This window comes from Cervus canadensis, chromosome 13 (genome assembly GCF_019320065.1).
Source record: "Cervus canadensis isolate Bull #8, Minnesota chromosome 13, ASM1932006v1, whole genome shotgun sequence".
Classification (NCBI taxonomy): domain Eukaryota; kingdom Metazoa; phylum Chordata; class Mammalia; order Artiodactyla; family Cervidae; genus Cervus; species Cervus canadensis.
In genome coordinates this window covers 43724377-43744178 of record NC_057398.1, presented here as the reverse complement: position 1 = coordinate 43744178, position 19802 = coordinate 43724377, and the positions used below count along the sequence as shown (strand labels likewise).

The 19802-nt window shown below is 37.9% G+C and overlaps 1 protein-coding gene and 1 pseudogene across 5 annotated transcripts in view; both read left to right on the top strand.

Moving 5' to 3' along the window:
• RGS7 (regulator of G protein signaling 7) overlaps window positions 1–19802 on the top strand; it is a 458444-nt gene that overhangs the window by 86350 nt on the left and 352292 nt on the right. The window lies entirely within an intron of this gene.
• Window positions 1096–3669, top strand: LOC122452088 (annotated as a pseudogene).

Here is a 19802-nt window from a genome sequence, read left to right as displayed (position 1 = left end):
GCTTTACCCTCTGAGCCACCAGGGAAGCCCCATTTGCAATTAACTAGAACATAAAAACTGAGATAGAAGACTGAGATGCACTGCTCCTTTAACCTTTGCATATGTTCTAATGATATCTTCCTTGGTGAGATAAGAAATTCCTTGAGAGAGAATTCCTGCTGAGTTTGGATAAGTGATGACACCACCCCCTTCCAATGTGGGTGCACTGGGTGGAAGGTGCTTCTGTGCTCCCCCTTGCCTCCATGGCTCCTCCCCTCACTTAAGTAGCACCAGGCACAGTCATGCCTCAGCCCTGTTATCTTCCCTGCCATTCCTCGCCTCCCGTCTAAGCAGATTGTTTGAGAGTCTGTTTGATCTCTGATGCACCTGAAAAAATGAGGTGTGATGAAGGCTTCCTTCACTTAGAAGAAGGACTCAGGAACCCATGTGCTTTGTAAATATGCTTTGAGGTTACTCTGTAAATATTTGTTCAGTCAATAAGTGAGATAGGCACCCTTTTGTTAAGCACTTATTTAACAACTACTGTGCCATAGAAGCTGAAACTATAAAACTGGATGAGTTGTATAGAATCTAATTGTTGAGGAGGGTTACTAGATGTTACTGTACGACATGATGAGTATTATGATAGAAGCCTGGAAAGGCTATTAAGGGAAAGCAGAAGACAAATAAATCAAGCTTGTGAATCAGGGAATATTTCCTGTTAACTGGACAATGGGACTACATTTTGAAATATGATTGGGCATTTATGAGGTGGAGAAGGTCCACAGGGCAGAAAGAAGAAAAAATGTATGCAAAAAAAAAAAGTGCAGTTTAAAGAAAAGATGATGTGTTTAGGGACCTGCAATTAGTTTGAATTGATGGACTAGGCTGAACTGGAGTGTCAAGAGAAGCTGAGCAGCTTCAAGGAGTCCAAGGGAGCCCTTGGTGAGCACATGACCAGCTTATTAGGTACCTCATTGAGTTGCTAAACTTACATTAATTAATTTCTACTGGCAAGTCACAGAGATGCTGCACTAATACAATCTGCTCAGCTTCTCGTTGAGACTCGAGTTCAGTCCGTTCATTGAAACATGTCCCCACAGCCCATCCCCTCACCACTGCACAGTGCGTATGCAGTTTGTGCGGAAGGAAAACCCACTCTTGGTAGCCTGTCAGCACCAGTTTTGCCACAGCCGCTGGGAGAAGCACTGCTCAGTACTTGTCAAGGATGGTCTGGGTGTGGGTGTCGCTTGCATGGCTCAGGACTGCCCGCTTCGAACACCAGAGGACTTCATGTTTCCGTTGCTGCTCAGTGAAGAATCGAGAGACAAATACAGGCACTACCTCTTCAGGGACTTCATGGAGTCACTGCCAGCTCCAGCTGTGTCCTGGTGCAGACTGCCCCATGGTTATCCTGGTACAGGAGCCATGAGCTCACCAAGTACAGTGCCAGTGGTGCAAGAAGCCTTCTGTTAAGTGTCATCAGACGTATCATGCCTCCGCAGACTGCGCCACAATCTGGAAATGGATCTCAAAGTGTGCAGATGACTCTGAGTCAGCCACTACATTAGTGCTCACACTAAAGACTGTCCCAGGCACAACATCTGCATTGAGAAGAATGAAGACTGCAATTACATGCAATGCTCCGAGTGTAACATGACTTTTGCTGGATATGTCTAGGAGATTGGAAGACCCACTGGAGCGAGTACTGAGTCATGAAGTCGGTACAAGGAGAACACTGACATTGTCAATCAGAGACAGCAAGCCCAGGCTAGGGAACCCCTCAAGACATTCTTGTTCTACTTTGAGAGAGGCACAGACATACCAGCGGATTCATGAGAAGATTCAGGAGAGGGTCATGAATAATCTGGACACATGGATCGACAGGTAGTACCTACAGAAGGATGCCAGCTCTTGGCCAAGTGTTGATGTATACCCCGCAGGACACATACCTGTGTGCATACTACGTGGAGGCTGGACTCAGGAAGAAACTGAATACCAGTAGATTCAGCTGGAGGTTGAGATCCAAAACCTGTCATAAAGGGTGAAGCGTGTGGACAACTATGACCAGATGCATATAACAGAGCAGTGGAGGAGAACCCTGCTGAAGGATTTTTGTGACACCTAGGTTGGGACATGGACATACTGGTGTGAGGAAGATGTGGCTGCAAGGTCTTGCGTCTGCCCTACTGCATGCTCCAGACTTTCACAGCCCCAGGCAACAGCCAGAGCCTCACTCCTAAGAGACAGTGGCCATATACCTCTTAGTCAATTTCTGTTTTTTTCTTTTTTTTCATCTTTTCATTCCTACCAGGGTAGAGGCCATGTTGAATTGGCCTCTTCTCAGGAGCTTTAATTCCCCCAGGATGGTTGTTGGGCTAGGGGACAGTTTTTCCTGGATGACTGATGATAGCATTAGATCACTGTGCTTGTGCTTAGTCACTCAGTTGTGTCTGACCCTTTGCGACCCCATGGACTGTAGCCCGCCAGGCTACATGGAGATTCTCCAGGCAAGAATTCTGAAGGGAGTTGTCATGCCCTTCTCCAGGGGATCTTCCCAACCCAGGTCATTACAACCTATGTAATATTCAGTGGTTGTACAATTATATGAAAAAGGTTGGGGGGGCGGCAAAGAAACCATAGAATTACATAGAACCCTTTTAAAAATAAATTGGCATTGGAATGTTAAAAAATAAACAGAAAGTAAGTGATAAAAGATGGAATCGTAAAATATCAGAAAGGAGCAAAGAACATGGTAAGTGAAACTATGGGTAAATACAGTGATTTTTCTTCTCCTCTTGAGTTTTCTGTGTTATATCTGACAGTTGAAGCAGAAACTACAACTGTGTCTAATGTGGCTAAGTGTATATGAAGGAAATATTTAAGGCAACTATATTGTAAAAAAGAGAGGACAAAGATATATAAAGTGAGTTAAGTTTTCTGTATGTCACTCAAATTGGTAAAATAATGATACCCAAGTAGATTTTGATAAATTATGTGTCTATAATGTAAAACCTTAAAGCAACAAAAAAGGATTATTCACAGAAATTCACCTAACAAGACTGTAAAGGTATCAAAATGAAATTTTATAAAATATTCAAATAATCCACAGGAAGTCAGGAAAACTAAAGCATATGCAAAAAAACAGAATAGAAAAAAATTACAAAGGCAGACTTAAGACCTAACATTTCAGTCAATCATTACATTAAAAATATATTGCTCAGTATACCAGTAAAAGCAGAGTTTGGCAGAGTGGATTTGAAAACATGACCCAACTATACGCTCTCTATAAGAAACTGACTTCAAACACAATAATAAACAGATAGAAAGTGAAGAGTAGAAAAATTTATACAAATATTAAAAGAAACAATAGGTGACTATATTAATATTATATAAATTAGGCTTCAAGTTCAAAAATTACTAGAAACAGAGGGGGACATTATGTAATGATAAAAATGTCAATCTAGCAAAAAGATAGCAGTCTGAAATATGTATGCATCAAAAAGTAGTTGCAAAATATTTCAAGCACAGCTCATAACATTGAAAGGAGAAGTAGACAGATCTACAGTTTAGCTTGAGACTTCAACAATTCTCTCTCAAAAGTGGGTTGGAACAACTGGATAGAAAAACAGCAAGGTTGTAGAAGAACTGAGCAACACCTTCAACCAGCAGGATCTAATCAATATTTTAAAAATACTCTGTAAGTAAGATATATATTTTGTTCAATCCCTTGGTCATGTCTGACTCTTTGCAGCCCTATGGACTACAGCATGCCAGGCTTCCCTGTCCTTCACCATCTCCTGGAGCTTGTGCCAACTCATGTCCATTGAGTTGGTGATGCCATCCAACTATCTCATCCTCTGTTATGCCCTTCTCCTCCTGCCTTCAATCTTATTATGTATATGAAGACACACACACACACACACACACACATTTCCAAATCCTTATGGAACAGTGCCAAGATGGACTACATCTTAGGACATAGAACTCCTTTCTGTAAACTGTAAATAATATAACCCATAAATAGTGTGTTTTTTTGACCATGGTGGAAACAAATTAGAAATTAATAACAAAATAATAATAGGAAAATCTCCAAACACTTGGCCACTAAACAACATAGTTCCAGATAAATGATGAGTCAAAAAGGAAGGCAAATAGGAAATAGTTAAACAATACAGAACTGAATGAAAATGAAAGCACAGTACATCAAAGCTTGGAAGAGAAAGGAGTTCTCTCTAAAACTGAACAAGGCCAAGATGTTTAACCTCACCACCCTCATTCACCACAGTGCTTAAAATTTTAGCTGGCACAATAACTCAAGAAAAGGAAAGGACATTCAGTTAGAAAGGAGGAGGTTTCTGTTTGCCGATGACATGGTTGATTATGTGGAAAATTCCAGGGTATCTATGAAAAAGCTCCTAGAACTATGGAGTTCAGCCAGGTCATGTGATACATGATACAAATCTTAAACTCACTTGTATTTCTATTATCATAGCAGTGAAAATTGTGAACACCAAAATTAAAAATGCAATACCATTTACAACTGCTAAAGATAAAATTGAAATGTTATGTATAAACATAATGAAACAAGATATATGCTGAAAACTGTGCAATGCTGATCTAATAAATCAAAGATTTAAATGAATGGAGAGACATACCATGTTCATAGATTGGATGACTCAAAATATTAACAATGTCGGTTCTCCTCTGAATTGATATATAGGTATAATATAATTTCTATTAAAATGCCAAAAAATTTTTTTTATAAATATAGGGAAGAATGCTCTGAAATTTATAATGAAAAGCAGAAGAATTAGAATAGCTAAAACAATTTCAGAAAAGAAAAATAAAGTTGGAAGAGTCAGTCTTCTCAATTTTAAGACTTATTATATAGGTATAGTAATCAAGATAGTGTGGTATTGTCAAGAGGGACATATACATAGATTAATGGAACAGAATAGAGTAACCAGAAACAGACCCATACAAATATGACCAACTGATTTTTGACAAAATTGCACAATTTGAAGGAGGAAAGGTAGCATTTTCATCGAAAGGTGATGGGGTAATTGGACACTCGTGAGGAAAAGTGAACCTCAGCCTCTCATGTTTCCCATACTGAAATTAACTGAAATGGATTATGAGCTTAAATATAAAGTAAACTGATAAAGCTTTGAAGAAAAACTTAGGAGACAACTTTCAAAATAAAGAGTTAAGGAAGAGTTTGAAGAAAAAAAAAGTTTGAACAAAAGATATTAAAAGCATAAAATATAAAAGGAAAAAAATAAAAGTGGACATCATCAAAATTAAAAGCTTTTGCTCTCTGAAATACTCTGTTAAGAGAATGAAAAGACAAGCTATGGATTAGGAAAGAATATTTGCAAACAATATATTTGACAAAGGACTACTACTAGGAATATATGAAGAGCTGTCATGATCCGTCTTTGGAAAACCAAACAATGCAGTTTAAAAAATGGCAAAAGAAATGAAGTTTTTCACAGGACAAATGACAAGTATATAAAAATATGTTCAACATATACTTATAAGGGAAATGAAATTTAGAACCAACAATAAGAAGCAACTACACAGCTTCAAATGTCTAAAATAAGAAAATAGTAGCAACAGCAAATACTGGGGAAAATGCAAAGAAACTAGATGATTCATACATTGCTGGTGGGAGTACAAATTGCTATAGGCATGCTGGAAAATAATTTGACAAGTTCCTAAGAAAATAAACTTGCAACTATTATTCTACCTTTCCAAAATTTGCATTCCTGGACGTTTTTATCCCAGATAATTGAAGATTTTTTGTTTTGTTTTTTAGTCAGTAAGTCATGTCTGACTCTTTGTGACCCCACAGACTGCAGCACACCAGGCTTCTCTGTTCTTCACTATCTCCTGGAATTTGCTCAAACTCATGTTCATTGAGTTGGTGATGCTATCCAACCATCTCATTCTCTGTCATCCCCTTCGCTTCCTGCCTTCAATCTTTCCCAGCATCAGGGTCTTTGCTAGTGTGTCAGCTCTTTGCATCAGGTGGCCAAAGTATTGGAACTTCAACTTCAGCATCAGTCCTTCCAATGAATATTCAGGGTTGATTTCCTTTAGGATTGACTGGTTTGATCTCCTTGCAGTCCACGGGACCCTCAAGAATCTTCTCCAACACCACAGTTCTAAAGTATCAATTCTTTGGTGCTCAGCCTTTTTTATGGTCCAACTCTCACATCCATACATGACTAATGGAAAAACCATAACTTTGACTGTACTCTTACTTTTGTTGGCATAGTGATGTCTTTGCATTTTAATATGCTGTCTAGGATGTTATAGCTTTCCTTCCAAGGAGCAAGCATCTTTTAATGGCAAAGCTGCAGTCACTGTCTGCAGAAATTTTGGAGCCCAAGCAAATGAAATCTGTCACTGGTTCTACTTTTTCCTTTTAAACCAGCTTTTTCACTCTCCTCTTTCACCTTCATCAAGAGGCTCTTTAGTTCCTCTTCACTTTTTGCCATTAGAGTGGTATCATCTGCATATCTAAGATTATTGATATTTCTCCCAGCAGTCTTGGTTTTAGCTTGTGATTCATCAAACCGAGCATTTTGCATGATGTATTCTGCATTTAAGTTAAATAAACAGGGTAACAATATACAGCCTTGCCATTCTCCTTCCTGATTTTGAACCAGTCACTTGTTCATGTTAGGTTCTAACTGTTGCTTCTTGACCCACCTACATGTTTCTCAGGAGGCAGGTAAAGTGATCTGGTATTCCCATCTGTTTAAGACTTTTCCATGATTTGTTGTGATCCATGCAGTTGAAGGCTTTTGTGCAGTCAGTAAAGCAGAAATAGGTGTTTTTCTGGAATTCCTTGCTTTTTCTTTGATCCAACGAATGTTGGCAGTTTGACCTCTGGTTTCTCTGCCTTTTCTAAACCCAGCTGTGTACATCTGGAAGTTCTCAGTTCACATATTACTGAAGCCTAGCTTGAAGGATTTTGAGCATAACATTACTAGCATGAGAAATGAGCACAATTCTCTGGCAGTTTGAACATTCTTTGGCCCTGCCTTTCTTTGAGTTGGAATGGAAAATGACCCTTTCCAGTGCTGTGGCCACTGATGTGTTTTCCAAATTTGCTGGCATATTGACTGCAGTTCTTTAACAGAATCATCTTTCGTAATTTGAAATAGCTCAGCTGGCATTCTATCACCTCCACTAGCTTTGTCTGTAGTAATGTTTCCTAAGGCCCACTTCACACTCTAGGATGTCTGGCTGTAGGTGAATGCCCACACTATCATGGCTACCTCGGTCATTAAGACCTTTTTTTGTATCATTCTTCTATGTATTCTTACCATCTCTTATCAATGAACTTCCTTTGGTGGCTTAGCTGGTAAAAAACCCGCCTGTAATGTGGAGACCTGGGTTTGATCCCTGGGTTGGAAAGATTTCCTGGAGAAGGGAATGGCTACCCACTCCAGTATTCTGGCCTGGAGAATTCCATGGACTGTATAGTCCTTGGGGTCACAAAGAGTCAGACACAACCGAGCGACTTTCACTTTCTTCATATCTAGTCTTTCCCATTCTGTTGCTTTTCTCTATTTCTTTGTGCTGTTCACTGAAGAAGGCCTTCTTATCTCTCCTTGCTATTCTCTGGAACTCTGCATTCAGTTGGGCATATATTTCTCTTCTCCTTTGCTTTTCACTTGTCTTTTTTCCTGAGCTGTTTCTAAAGCCTCCGCAGACAACCACTTCGCTTTCTTTTTCTTTGGGATGGTTTGTTCACTGCCTCCTTATGAACCTGCACCCATAGTTCTTCAGCCACTTTGTCTACCAGGTCTAATCCCTTGAATATATTTGTCACCTCTACTGTACTATATAAGGGATTTGATTTTGGTCAAACTCGAATAGCCTAGTGGTTTCCCCTACTTTCTTCAATTTAAGCCTGAATTTTGCAATGAGGAGCTCATGATCTGAGCCACAGTCAGCCCGAAGTCTTGTTTTTGCTGACTGTATAGAGCTTTTTGCTGTATAGAGCTTCTCCACCTTCAGCTGCAAAGAATATAATCAATCTAATGTCAGTATTGACCATCTGGTGATGTCCATATGTAGAGTTGTCTCTTGTGTTGTTGGAAAAGGGTGTTTGCTATGAGCAGTGTGTTCTCTTGACAAAACCCTGTTAGCCTTTGGCTTGTTCCAAGGTACTCCAAGGCCAAACTTGCCTGTTACTCCAGGTATTTCTTGACGTCCTACTTTTCAATTCCAATTCCTGTTCCAATTTCCTATGATGAAAAGGACATCTTTTTTTGGTATTAGTTCTAGAAGGTCTTTTAGGTCTTAGAACTTCAACTTCTTCAGTGTTAATGGTTGGGGCATAGACTTGGATTACTGTGATATTGAATGGTTTGCCTTGGAAACGAACAGAGATCATTCTGTCGTTTTAGAGGTTCACCCAAGTACTGCATTTCAAGCTCTTTTTTTGGACTGTGAGGGCTACTCCATTTCCTCAAAGGGATTCTTGCCCACAGTAGTAGATATAATGGTCATCTGGATTAAATACACCTATTCCCGTCCATTTTAATTCACTGATTCCTAACATGCCTATATTCATTCTTGCCATTTCCTACTTGACCACATCCAATTTGCCTTGATTCGTGAACCTGACATTCCAGGTTCCTATGCAGTATTGTTCTTTACAGGACTGGGCTTTGCTTTCACCACCAGACACATCCACAACTGATGTGTCGATCATTTCCACTTTGGCCCAGCCGCTTTATTCTTTCTGGAGCTATCAGTAATTGCTCTCCTTCCCTCCTCCAGTGGGCCATGTTTTCTCAGAATTCTGCACTGTGACTCATTCATCTTGGCCCTGCAAGGCACAGCTCGTAGCTTCATTGATTTACACAAGCCCCTTTGCCATGACAAGTCTGTGATCCATGAATGGCGAAATTTTCATTATACAAGATGAATAAGTCCTAGAGATCAGTCATTCCGCATTTTGTCTATAGTTAACAATACTCGATTGTAGACTTAAAAGTTTATTAAGAGGGTAGATCTTAAATTTTTTACCATAAAAGTAAATAGAGAGGGCGGTAAGAAACTTTTGTAAGTGATGAATATGTAAGCATAGATTATGATGATGGTTCTGTGAGTGTATACTTATCTGCAGACTCAAACGTTGAATACTTAAATGTGTACAACTTTTGTATGTCAGTTGTAACTCAGTAATGCCATTTGAAAACTGTGGTTAAAAATATAACAAGTGACAGCATTGAGGAAAGCAAGCAGAATAAGAGGAGCAAAAGTTATAATGATTTTAAAAAGTGATAAATATGGAAGAGAAAATGAATCAGCATGCACATATTTACTATTTCTGGAAAAAAAAAACAACAAAAACTAAAGACACAATTTATGAAAATTTGTCATAACCAAAGGAAGCCTTGAACCCAGGATTCAAGTGCCAAAAATTTTTGATGCAAAACAATCAAAATAGCTATATATTCTAGTAACTTTACTAGTTTTCAAAATTAGAAAAAATTATTTGGGTAAAATATGATGAAAAAACTGAGCCCAGTTTTAGATGTTCAACAAATTATCTATAGCAGAAATAGAAGACATTGGAGCAATACCCACTATTGTTCTCTACCCATCTCCCCCCAGTTGCAACAGTGCTTTTAACAGCAAAAGAATCAAAGCAATATGTAGATGCAATCATTAGATATCTGTTTAAATGAATTATAGTATTATGTTATAGTATATACATGCACTGGGAGATTATATAGCTATTAAAAGAATACAGCACCTCCAACAGTAATATTTAGAAAGCCCTCAAAGATATACTTTAAACAAAAAATCCAGTGACATGCTACTCTGTATTATTTTAAGATATATTTTTAGAAACTAATAGTAGAGATTGTCAGCAGAGGTAAGAGGGATACTGTTACCTCTGTCTCTTCTTTTTTTCTCTGTGCCCATGCTATTAAGAAAAAGAACTGAAACAGAAATGAATTTGTTTATTCAAAATATGTTCTCTACCAGAGCCTGAAAATTCCATTAGAGTCTCCCTTCAGTTTAGCCACTGATTTCCATTATAAGGTGATATTCATAGGTCACGTAGCACATTGTGGTTTCCTTGGGAGAAATGGGCCATTACAATTCGTTTGTTTTTCTTCAGAACCAGAGGAGATGCTCCACAAACACTGCTTATCTGAACATTCACTAAACTAAAATGAAGCAACAGAAAGGATCCTTAAGATGATTCATATTGTTGCTTGAATATGAAAATCTTACCAGATTGTGAGCATTGCTCCTGAAACCCATTTAGCCAAATGAAACAGGGAATTGAGAATTGGAAATAAAATTAGCACTTCCAAGTCATTTTTCACTCTGCTGTAAGACTTGTATTTTTCCTTTTTGATCAGAAAGATATATCTGTGCCTGTCAGCAGAATAATAATAACCTTTCAGACTTTATCAGGAGCTAAGTATACTAATGGCAGGAGTTATCCTAAGTTAATTGTTTTTAATCTGAACTGTTTATAGAATATTTTTGAGGTCCCTAGAGCATTCTGTGTTCTGATCCATTCTGAGCTGGTCTTAATGTCTCTTACTTCATTTCCAAGTTCTGTAGGACAAATCTCACTGTAACCCTTGTTCCCACTACTGACACAAGAGTTATAACGGAAAAGCTCCAGGGGATCTTCCTGATCCAGGGATCGAACCTGCGTTTCTTATGTCTCCTGCATTGGCAGGCGGGTTCTTTACCACTAGTGCCACCTGGGAAGCCCCCCTTAAATAGGGTAGGGTGATAAAGTAATTGGATCATCTCAGTGTCTCCCATACAATCACATGATTATTTCTCAGCCATTAGTATGGATCATTTTGGTGTTGATTTAACCCACACAAGCCCATGTCAGGCACCTTTCTAGATTCATTAAAATCTTCAAATAAGTAAGTTTCCGTTTGAATGATTGGTACTTCTAATAAACAAGTAGGTTTTTCTTTTGTGTGCTCAGTCACTTTAGTCATGTCCAACTCTTTGTGACCCCATGGACTGTAGCCCACCAGGGTTTGCTGTCCATGGGGTTTTTCAGGCAAGAATACTGGAGCAGGTTGCCATTTCCTCCTCCAGGGGGTCTTTCTGACCCAAGGTTTGAAACTGTGTCTCCTGTGTCCCCTGCATTGGCAGGTGGATTCTTTACTTGCTGAGCCATCGAGGAGGCCAGGTCTTTCTTTTACTGACTTGGTTTTGTTTCCTACTATAACTTTTTGAGAAATGTATATATAAGTGACAGAACTTAGTGAAAAGAGCAAGGGAGAAGTAGCTAAAATGCCATCTGGAATGGCAGTGTTTGCACTCTGGCTAGTTTAAAGCATGCAAGCTTGATTCTTTCCCTGTTGTGCTCAAGTAGGGCTCTATGAGATCATTGAAAGGAGGTTCCTGGGAAGCTTTTATAGGTGAATACCTTGCCTGCTCTTAACTCTGTTTTTCTATTCAGGCCATTAACAAAGACCTACTAGCTAATCTTAATTGCTGCAAGAGAGAAAGGTGCCCTCAACTGTGGCCAACATTTCCTACCACAGAGGATTTTAAAAATATCTTAAGCTACTATAAGATGCAAATGACATGACATTGAAGTTGCTCAGTCATGTCCGACTCTTTGTGACCCCATGGACTGTACCTACCAGGCTCCTCCATCCATGGAATTTTCCAGGCAAGAGTACTGGAGTGGATTGCCATTTCCTTCTCCAGGAGATCTTCTTGACCCAGAGATCGAACCCGGGTCTCCCGCATTGTAGGCAGACGCTTTACCGTCTGAGCCACCAGGGAATTCCAAGATGCAAATAGAGAGACACAAAACTCAAGATGGTGGAGTAGAAGGACATGCATTTCTTATGAGAACACCAAAACCATGGACAAAACTCTGGAACTTGCCAAAAAGATACCCTACATCCAAAAACAAGGAAGAAGTCACAGTGAGATGGCAAGAGAGGCACAATCATGATAAAATCAAATCCCATATCTGCCAGTTGGGTGACTCACAAACTACACAATAGTTACACGGCAGGAGTTTTCCCACTGGTGTGAAAGTTCTGAGCCTTATGTTAGGCTTCCCAGCCTAGGGGTCTGGCAATGGGAGGAGGAGCACCCGGAGAATCTGGTTTTGAATCTAAGTGGCAGGAATTACACAGGACTGGGGGAAACAGAAACTCAGCTCTTGGAAGGTGTGCACATGGACCCATGTGTACCAAGACACAGGGGAAAAAGCAGTGATCTCATACAGACTAGGTTAGACCTACCTGCTTGTATTGAGGAGTCTCCTGCAGAAATGGGGGCTGGCTTTGGCTCAGTGTGGGGACAAAAACGTTGGCAGCAGCATTCTGGGAGTACTCATTGGCATGAACCTTCCCAGAGGCCACAGTAGCCCCACTCAACAGAGAGCACAATGATCCAAAACTTATGGGATGCAGGGTGGGCATTTTAAGAGGGAAGTTGATAGCAATACAATCACAAATAAACAACCTAACTTTATACCTAAAGCAAATAGAGAAAGAAGAACAAACAAAGCCTAAAATTAGCAGAAGGAAAGGGATAGTGAAGATCAGAGCAGAAATAAACGAAATAGGAAGAAAACAGTAGAAAAGATCAAGGAAACTGAAAGTTGGTTCTTTGAAGCGATAAACAAAATTGAGAAACCTTTAACCAGACTTGCCAGGGAAATTAGGGAGAGGGTTCAACTCAATAAAATTAGAAATGAAAAAGAAGTTACAGTGGACACCACAGAAATACAAAAAATCATAAAAGACTACTACAGGTAACTATATTACAAAAAATGGAAACAGAAAAAATGGACAAATTCTTACAAATGTGCAATCCCATAAGACTGAACTATGAATAAATGGAAAATATGAACAGGCTAATCACAGGAACTGAAAGTGTGATTAAAAATCTTCCAACAAACAGAAGTCCAGGATCAGGTGGACTCACAGGTGAATTCTATCCAGCATTTAGAGAAGAGTTAACACCTACCTTCTGAAACTATTCCAAAAAATTGCAGAGGAAAGAATTCTCCCAAACTCATTCTATGAGCCTGCCATCACCTTGATACCAATAGCAAAGATACCACAGAAAATTACAGGCCAGTGTTACTGATGAAGATAGTTGCAAAAGTCCTCAACAAAATACTAGCAAACTGAATTCAACAGTACATTAAAAGAATCATATACAGTGATCAAGTGGGATTTCTTACAGGGATGCACAGGTTTTTCAGTATCTGCAAATCAATCAGTGTGATTCACCACATCAATAAGCTGAAGAATAAAAACCATATTATCATCTCAACAGATCCAGAAAAAGTTTTCGATGAGATTCAGCACCCACTTAAGATAAAGACTCTCCAGAAAGTGGGCACAGAAGGAAAATACTTTATCATAATAAAGGCCATATATGATAAACCTAACATCATAATCAAAGAAAGCATTTCCTTTAAGATCAGGAAAAAGGCAAGGATGTCCACTGTTACCACTTTTGTTCAACATAGTTTTGGAAGCCCTAGCTATAGCAGTCATAAAAGAAAGAGAAATAAAAGGAATCCAGATTGGAGACAAAGTAAAACTATCACTGTTTGTAGATGACATGATACTACATAGAAAATTCTAAAGATGCTACCAGAAAATTACTAGAGCTCCTAGAGCTCATCAATGAATTCAATAAAGTGATTGGAAGCAAAATTAATATACAGAAATCTGTTGTATTTCCATACACTAACAATGGAAGATCAGAAAGAGAAATTAAGGAAACAATCCCACTTACCATCACATCAGAAAGAATAAAATACCTATAAATAAAGCTTCCTAAGGAGACAAAAGAACTGTACTCTGAAACCTGTAAGATGTTGATGACAGAAATCATGGACAACACAAAGAGGTGGAAAGATACCATGTTCTTGGATGGGCAGAATCAATATTGTTAGAATAACTATAGTACCCAAGGCAATCTACAGCTTCAGTACAATCCTTAATAAATTACCAATGGCATTTTTCATAGAACTGTAACAAAAAAATCTTAGAATCTGTATGGAGACACAGAAGATCCCTAATAGTCAAAGCAATCTTGAGAGATGGAAAAACAGCTGGAGGAAAAGGCTCCCTGACTTTAGACAGTACTACAAAGTTACAGCAGTCAAAACAGTCTTGTACTGGCAGGAAAAAACAACAGAAACATAGATCAATATAATACATTAGAAAGCCCAGAAATGAACCCATGCACCTATGATCAGTTAGTCTACAACAAGGGAGGGAAGATTACACAATTGATGAAAGATAATCTTTTTAATATATGGTTCTGGGATAACTGGACAGCTATATGTCAAAAAATGAAGTTAGGACATGGTTTAATACCACACACAAAAATAAACTCAAAATGGATTAAAGACCTATATGTAAGATTGGATACTCTAAAACTCTTAGAGGAAAACATACGCAGAACACTGTTTGACATAAGTCATAGCAATATCTTTTTGGATTCATCTCTCAATCTCTCACAGTAGTGAAAGTTAAAAGTAAACGAATGGGACCTAATCAAACTCAAAAGTTTTTTTGCACAGTAAAGGAAACAAAAAAAAAAAAATAAAGAGAGAAGACAGCCCACAGAATGAGAGAAAATATTTTCAATTACACAACTGACAAAGAGTTAGTCTCCAAAATTTGCGAACAGCTCATACACCTCGATATGCCAAGAAGCACATGAAAAGATGTTCAACAGCACTAATTATAAGAGAAATGAAAATTAAAACTACAATGATATAGCACCCCACACCAGGCCAAATGGCCATCGTAAAAAAAGCTATAAACAATAAATGCTGGAGAGGGTGTGTAGAAAAGGGGACTCTCCTACACTGTTGGTGGGACTATAATGTGGTACAGCAACTGTATTGATACAGTGGACTGTTACTCAGCCATTAAAGGAATGAACTAATGCTATTTGCAGCAACATGGATGGAACTGGGGATTATCACCCTAAGTGAAGTAAATCAGGCAGAGAAAGACAAATATTATATGATATTGCTTACATGTGGAATCTAAAAAAATGATAGAAATAAACTTATTTACAAAACAAAAACAACAAAGTTCTGGTTACCAGGAGGGATAGAATTGGGAGTTTGGGATTGATATGTACACATTGCTATATTTAAAATAGATAACCAACAAAGAGCTACTGTGTATAGTACAGGGAACTCTACTCAACATTCTGTAATTATGTAAATGGGAAGAGAATTTGAAAAGGAATGGATGCTTGTATATGTATAACTGAATCACTTTGCTCTACACCTGAGACTCACACAACATTGTCAGTCAACTATACTCCAATATAAAGTAAAATTTTAAAAAACATCCTCGGAAAAATAAGATGCAAATAGGAAGTTCACACACTCCTGAGGTGACCAAGTCTAAGAATGTATAAACTAGTATCCTGTTAAGGGTACCGTGTGTGTTTTAAGGAATCAAACAACTGATCACACAGACTCTTCCTACTAAATATCACCTTTTTCCAGAAAAGATAGACAACTTCTTTCACTCATCATAGGAATTAGTAAGTACTGAGCAATGTCTTGTCTGTCCTGCATCAGAACATTATTGCTGGACTGTGGCTTTAATGTATGACTGTGTTCGCTTCTGAAGTGTCACTATACTCAGACTTCATGGTGAAAACCTGTTATGCTGAGCCACCCCTAACTTTCCTCTGTACTGGGGTCCATGAGTACAGTTATACTACACTGTTTTGCCTGTTAACTTTCACTTCTGTCAATAAATCCAAGTGGCTATCCAGATAATACAGGAGTGCATCCACCTTGTCAAAGTTAACTTGAATAATCAATCCGTCTTGTATAAGGAAAGGTCTGGTTGTGGTATGTTCTGAAAGAACGTATTTAGAAGGTGAATGATACAGATAATTTAATATAAATTCTCAGTTTAATATAAACCAGGAGAAACTTAGGATTGCAATTTTCCATTGTCAGTCAGAGATTGGGAGGAAATACCAAATGTAGCCACAGGGCATTTCCATGGGCAGTAATTAGGTTTTACTAGTAATATAATTGTATTCATTTTAAACCTGGGAAAGTCATGAGTAATAAGCCAATTCAAACCATCCATTAAAATTTTTCTAACTTAATTTCTGTATTTTCCACCTAAATACATTAGAGTTTAGGCTTCTCAGTTAATATCATAATCATATCTCATAGATTAAGTGGATATTTCTTCATCTGTAAAATTGCAGCAGATATCCATGGTATAAAAATTACAATAAGTAATATTAATTCCAGGTAGAAATTGCCTTGGAATGGCATTATTACTAAAAGTTATTTAAATAGTTCTGTTATTTGTGTTGTCTTTACTTCTTCAAAAAGTTTAGGGGAAGTTTAGTTTAATTAATCTTTGTCCAGCTAGGTGTCTGGGTTACACAAGCGATTTGGTGTCTAATTATGTCTAATACCACTTTCCTCCTTTTACACATTCAGTAAAAGTTTGCACATTTACACATGAGAAAGTGGTGTCTAATACTACTTTCCTCTTTTTGCACATTCAATTAAAGTTTGAGTGGCTACCAAGTATCTGCACCAGTCCAGATGCTGAAAATATAAAAATGAAGGAAATTTCTGGTTGGATGTAGGAAGTTGCAAGGGAATATCACTCCCACACTAACTTTGACATCAAGCCACATACTCTACAGTATTATAATCTTTCAAATCTATCAGAACTGAGTATGAAAAGAAAGCCAAATTAACTAAGTGCCAGACAGCCAAAAGCTGTTTTTATGAGAGGAGAGACTCATAGTTGCTTTCATTCTCGGTTGATTATCAGGAGAGGAAAAATCTACCATAAGCAAAAGGATAAAGAGAAACCAGCTTAACTTTTGACAGTTGCATGTGAGTTGGCATGAAAGATTAGAATTCCAAGGAGCTCCAGGTACAGAATATCTGTACCCATTTGCCAACTCTTTTCTAGGGCCCTTCACCAAATGTACAGAGGTACAATGCCAAATAATGGCATCAGAACAAGTTTGCTGAACTCACGTATCTCTGAGATATGAGAGGCCTTCCTGAAATACAAGTCAGAAGACTACTGAAAGCTAGGGGTAGGGCACGAGGGATAAGACAAATCTCTCTCAGGGGTTTTAGACCTTTGTCAAGTACACTGTAGTAGCCACCTTCATTGGAAGCACTGATGCTGAAGCTCCAATACTTTGACCATCTGATGCGAAGAGCTGACTCATTAGAAAAGACTCTGATGCTGGGAAAGATTGAAGGCAGGAGGAGAAGGAGATGACAGAGGATGAGATATGGATGGCATTGCTGACTCAGTGGGCAGGAGTTTGAGCAGACTTTGGGAGATGGTGAAGGACAGGGATGCCTGGCATGCTGCAGTCCATGGGGTCACTGTCCAAGAGTTGGACATGACTGAGCAACTGGACAACAACAGAAGGCTGCGAGTGAGGCAAGAAAGCTGAGATCATCTCACTAGAGTAATTAGGGACTTCACAGAATGTACTGGAAAAGCTTTCTGAAGACTAGGAGTCAGGTAGTAGTGCTAAGAGAGATATCTTGAGGTGCACAGAGCTATTAGTGGGACTGGAATAAAAAAGATAACTCCCTAGAGACCAAACAAACAAACAAACAAAAAAACTGAAAGATAGACTGAAAAGTAAGTAGAGATTTTTCAGAGCTTGAAAATTGGGTGGCTGAGTGCTAAAGGAGAACTTTAGTGACTTGGCAATGGGCCAGTCTTGCTGAAGGGAAAGTCCTAATCATGTCTTTAAACTTTTGAAGCCAGTGCAGAAGTAAATGTGACTAAAGCTAAATTTCAGCCCAGGTGCATCTCAACTACAGATTATTTGAGCTCTGCCCTGACAGAAGAAAGAATGTATTCTTTCTTGGGAATTACAATTATTTTCTTTAGTCTCTAATATTATTTTACCTACAATGTCTGAACCACAGTAAAAGTTTATGAAGTGTGCAGAGATATAAGGAATATGACTCGAAGTAAAGAGAGGAAATAGTCAATAAAAGTGGACTAAGGGATGGACTAGATGATGGAATTATCAGACAGACTTCAAAAGCCCATAATATAATTCATTAAAGGATCAGTGGAAAAGTGGACACAATATGTAAACATATAGGCAATTTCAGCAGAGAGATACAAGCTATTTAAAAAAGCCAAAAACTATGCTATAAATGAAAACTATGAAATAAAAAAAAATTACTTGATGAACTTAATAGCAAATGGGGGAAAGGATCAGTATACTTGAACAAATGAAAAGTGAATGAATGATCCAAACTGTAAAATAAAGGGAAAAAAAGAGAAAAGTATGAAACAAGCTACTTGAAACCTGGGCAGAATTTCAAATGGTCTAATCATAAGGAATTAGAACCTATGGAAAAAGAGAAAAGTAGCAGAGAGAAAAGAAATATTTGATGGGATACTGGAGAATTTTTCAAAATTGATTGACAATCTCAAACTTGACAGAAAATCTAGAGAAAGACTGGATATATAGATGGGGTCAAGAACTTTTCAGATTGGATTGTCAAGGAATGCTTATATGAGATTAGCATAATTTGAACAGAAATCATTAACCATTGTAAAATATAGTTGAGAGAATTTTAGGGCAAGAAAAAACCAAACAAAGCCCTAAATTAATATTAATAGTAATCCTTGCGTGTTTGAGGGCAGCAGAAATGCAGTGAAGGAGAAGCCATGGAAATGATGTGTAGAGATCAACAGAGTGAAGTTAGATGACCTTGAGTATGCCATAGAAAGATGTGATGGGCAAATTCTGTTAAGGGAAGATATTGGCAAGTCTTTCTGCATTTAATTAGAATAGTTTGGACTATGGAAATACCCAGACAAATTTTGAGATCTGATTTCCTTTTTAATCCTTTTGAGATATAAACTTTTAAATCCAGGAAAGGTTCTTTACTGGTCTCTCTAGTCAAGCTCATCAGGAAGCTCTGACATCATCCTTGGGTAAGGATCATAATAATTTTATTATTTTTGATTTCTTAATGTTGATATTTGTTAGTATTGAATTATGTCACTACGTCTCCAGATAAAGTTAGAAAATTTCTGTTTGTCTTAGTTTACTCTTTATTTATTATTTAATTTTTTTTTACTTATTTACTTACTTTATTAATCTTTATTAGAGTATAGTTGCTTTTCAATGTTTTATTAGTTTCTGCTGTATAGCAAAGTGAATACGCTATGGATATATCCCCTGTTTTGGATTTCCTTCCCATTTAGGTCACCGCAGAGCATTGCAGAGAGTTCCCTGAACTATACAGTAGGTTCTCATTAGTTACCTATTTTATACATAGTATCAATAATGTATATATGTCAATCCAATCTCCCAATTCATCTTACCCACTCTTACCCCCCTTTATGTCCATATGTTTTTTCTCAATATCTGTGTCTCTCTTTCTGCTTTGCAAATAAGATCATCTATACCATTTTTCCAGATTACACACATAAGCATTAATATATAATATTTTTCTCTTTCTGACTTACTTCACTCTGTATGACAATCTCTGGGTCCATCTATGTCTCTACAATGACCCAAATTCGCTCTATGACTGAATAATATTCCATCATATGTATGTACCACATCTTCTTTATCCTTTCTTCTGTCGATAGATATTTAGATTGCTTCCATATCCTGGCTATTGTGGATAGTGATGCAATGAACATTGGGGTACATGTGTCTTTTGTAATTATGATTTTCTTTGGGTATGGCCTACTAGTGAGATTTCTGGGCCATATGATAGTTCTATTTTTAGTTTTTTTATG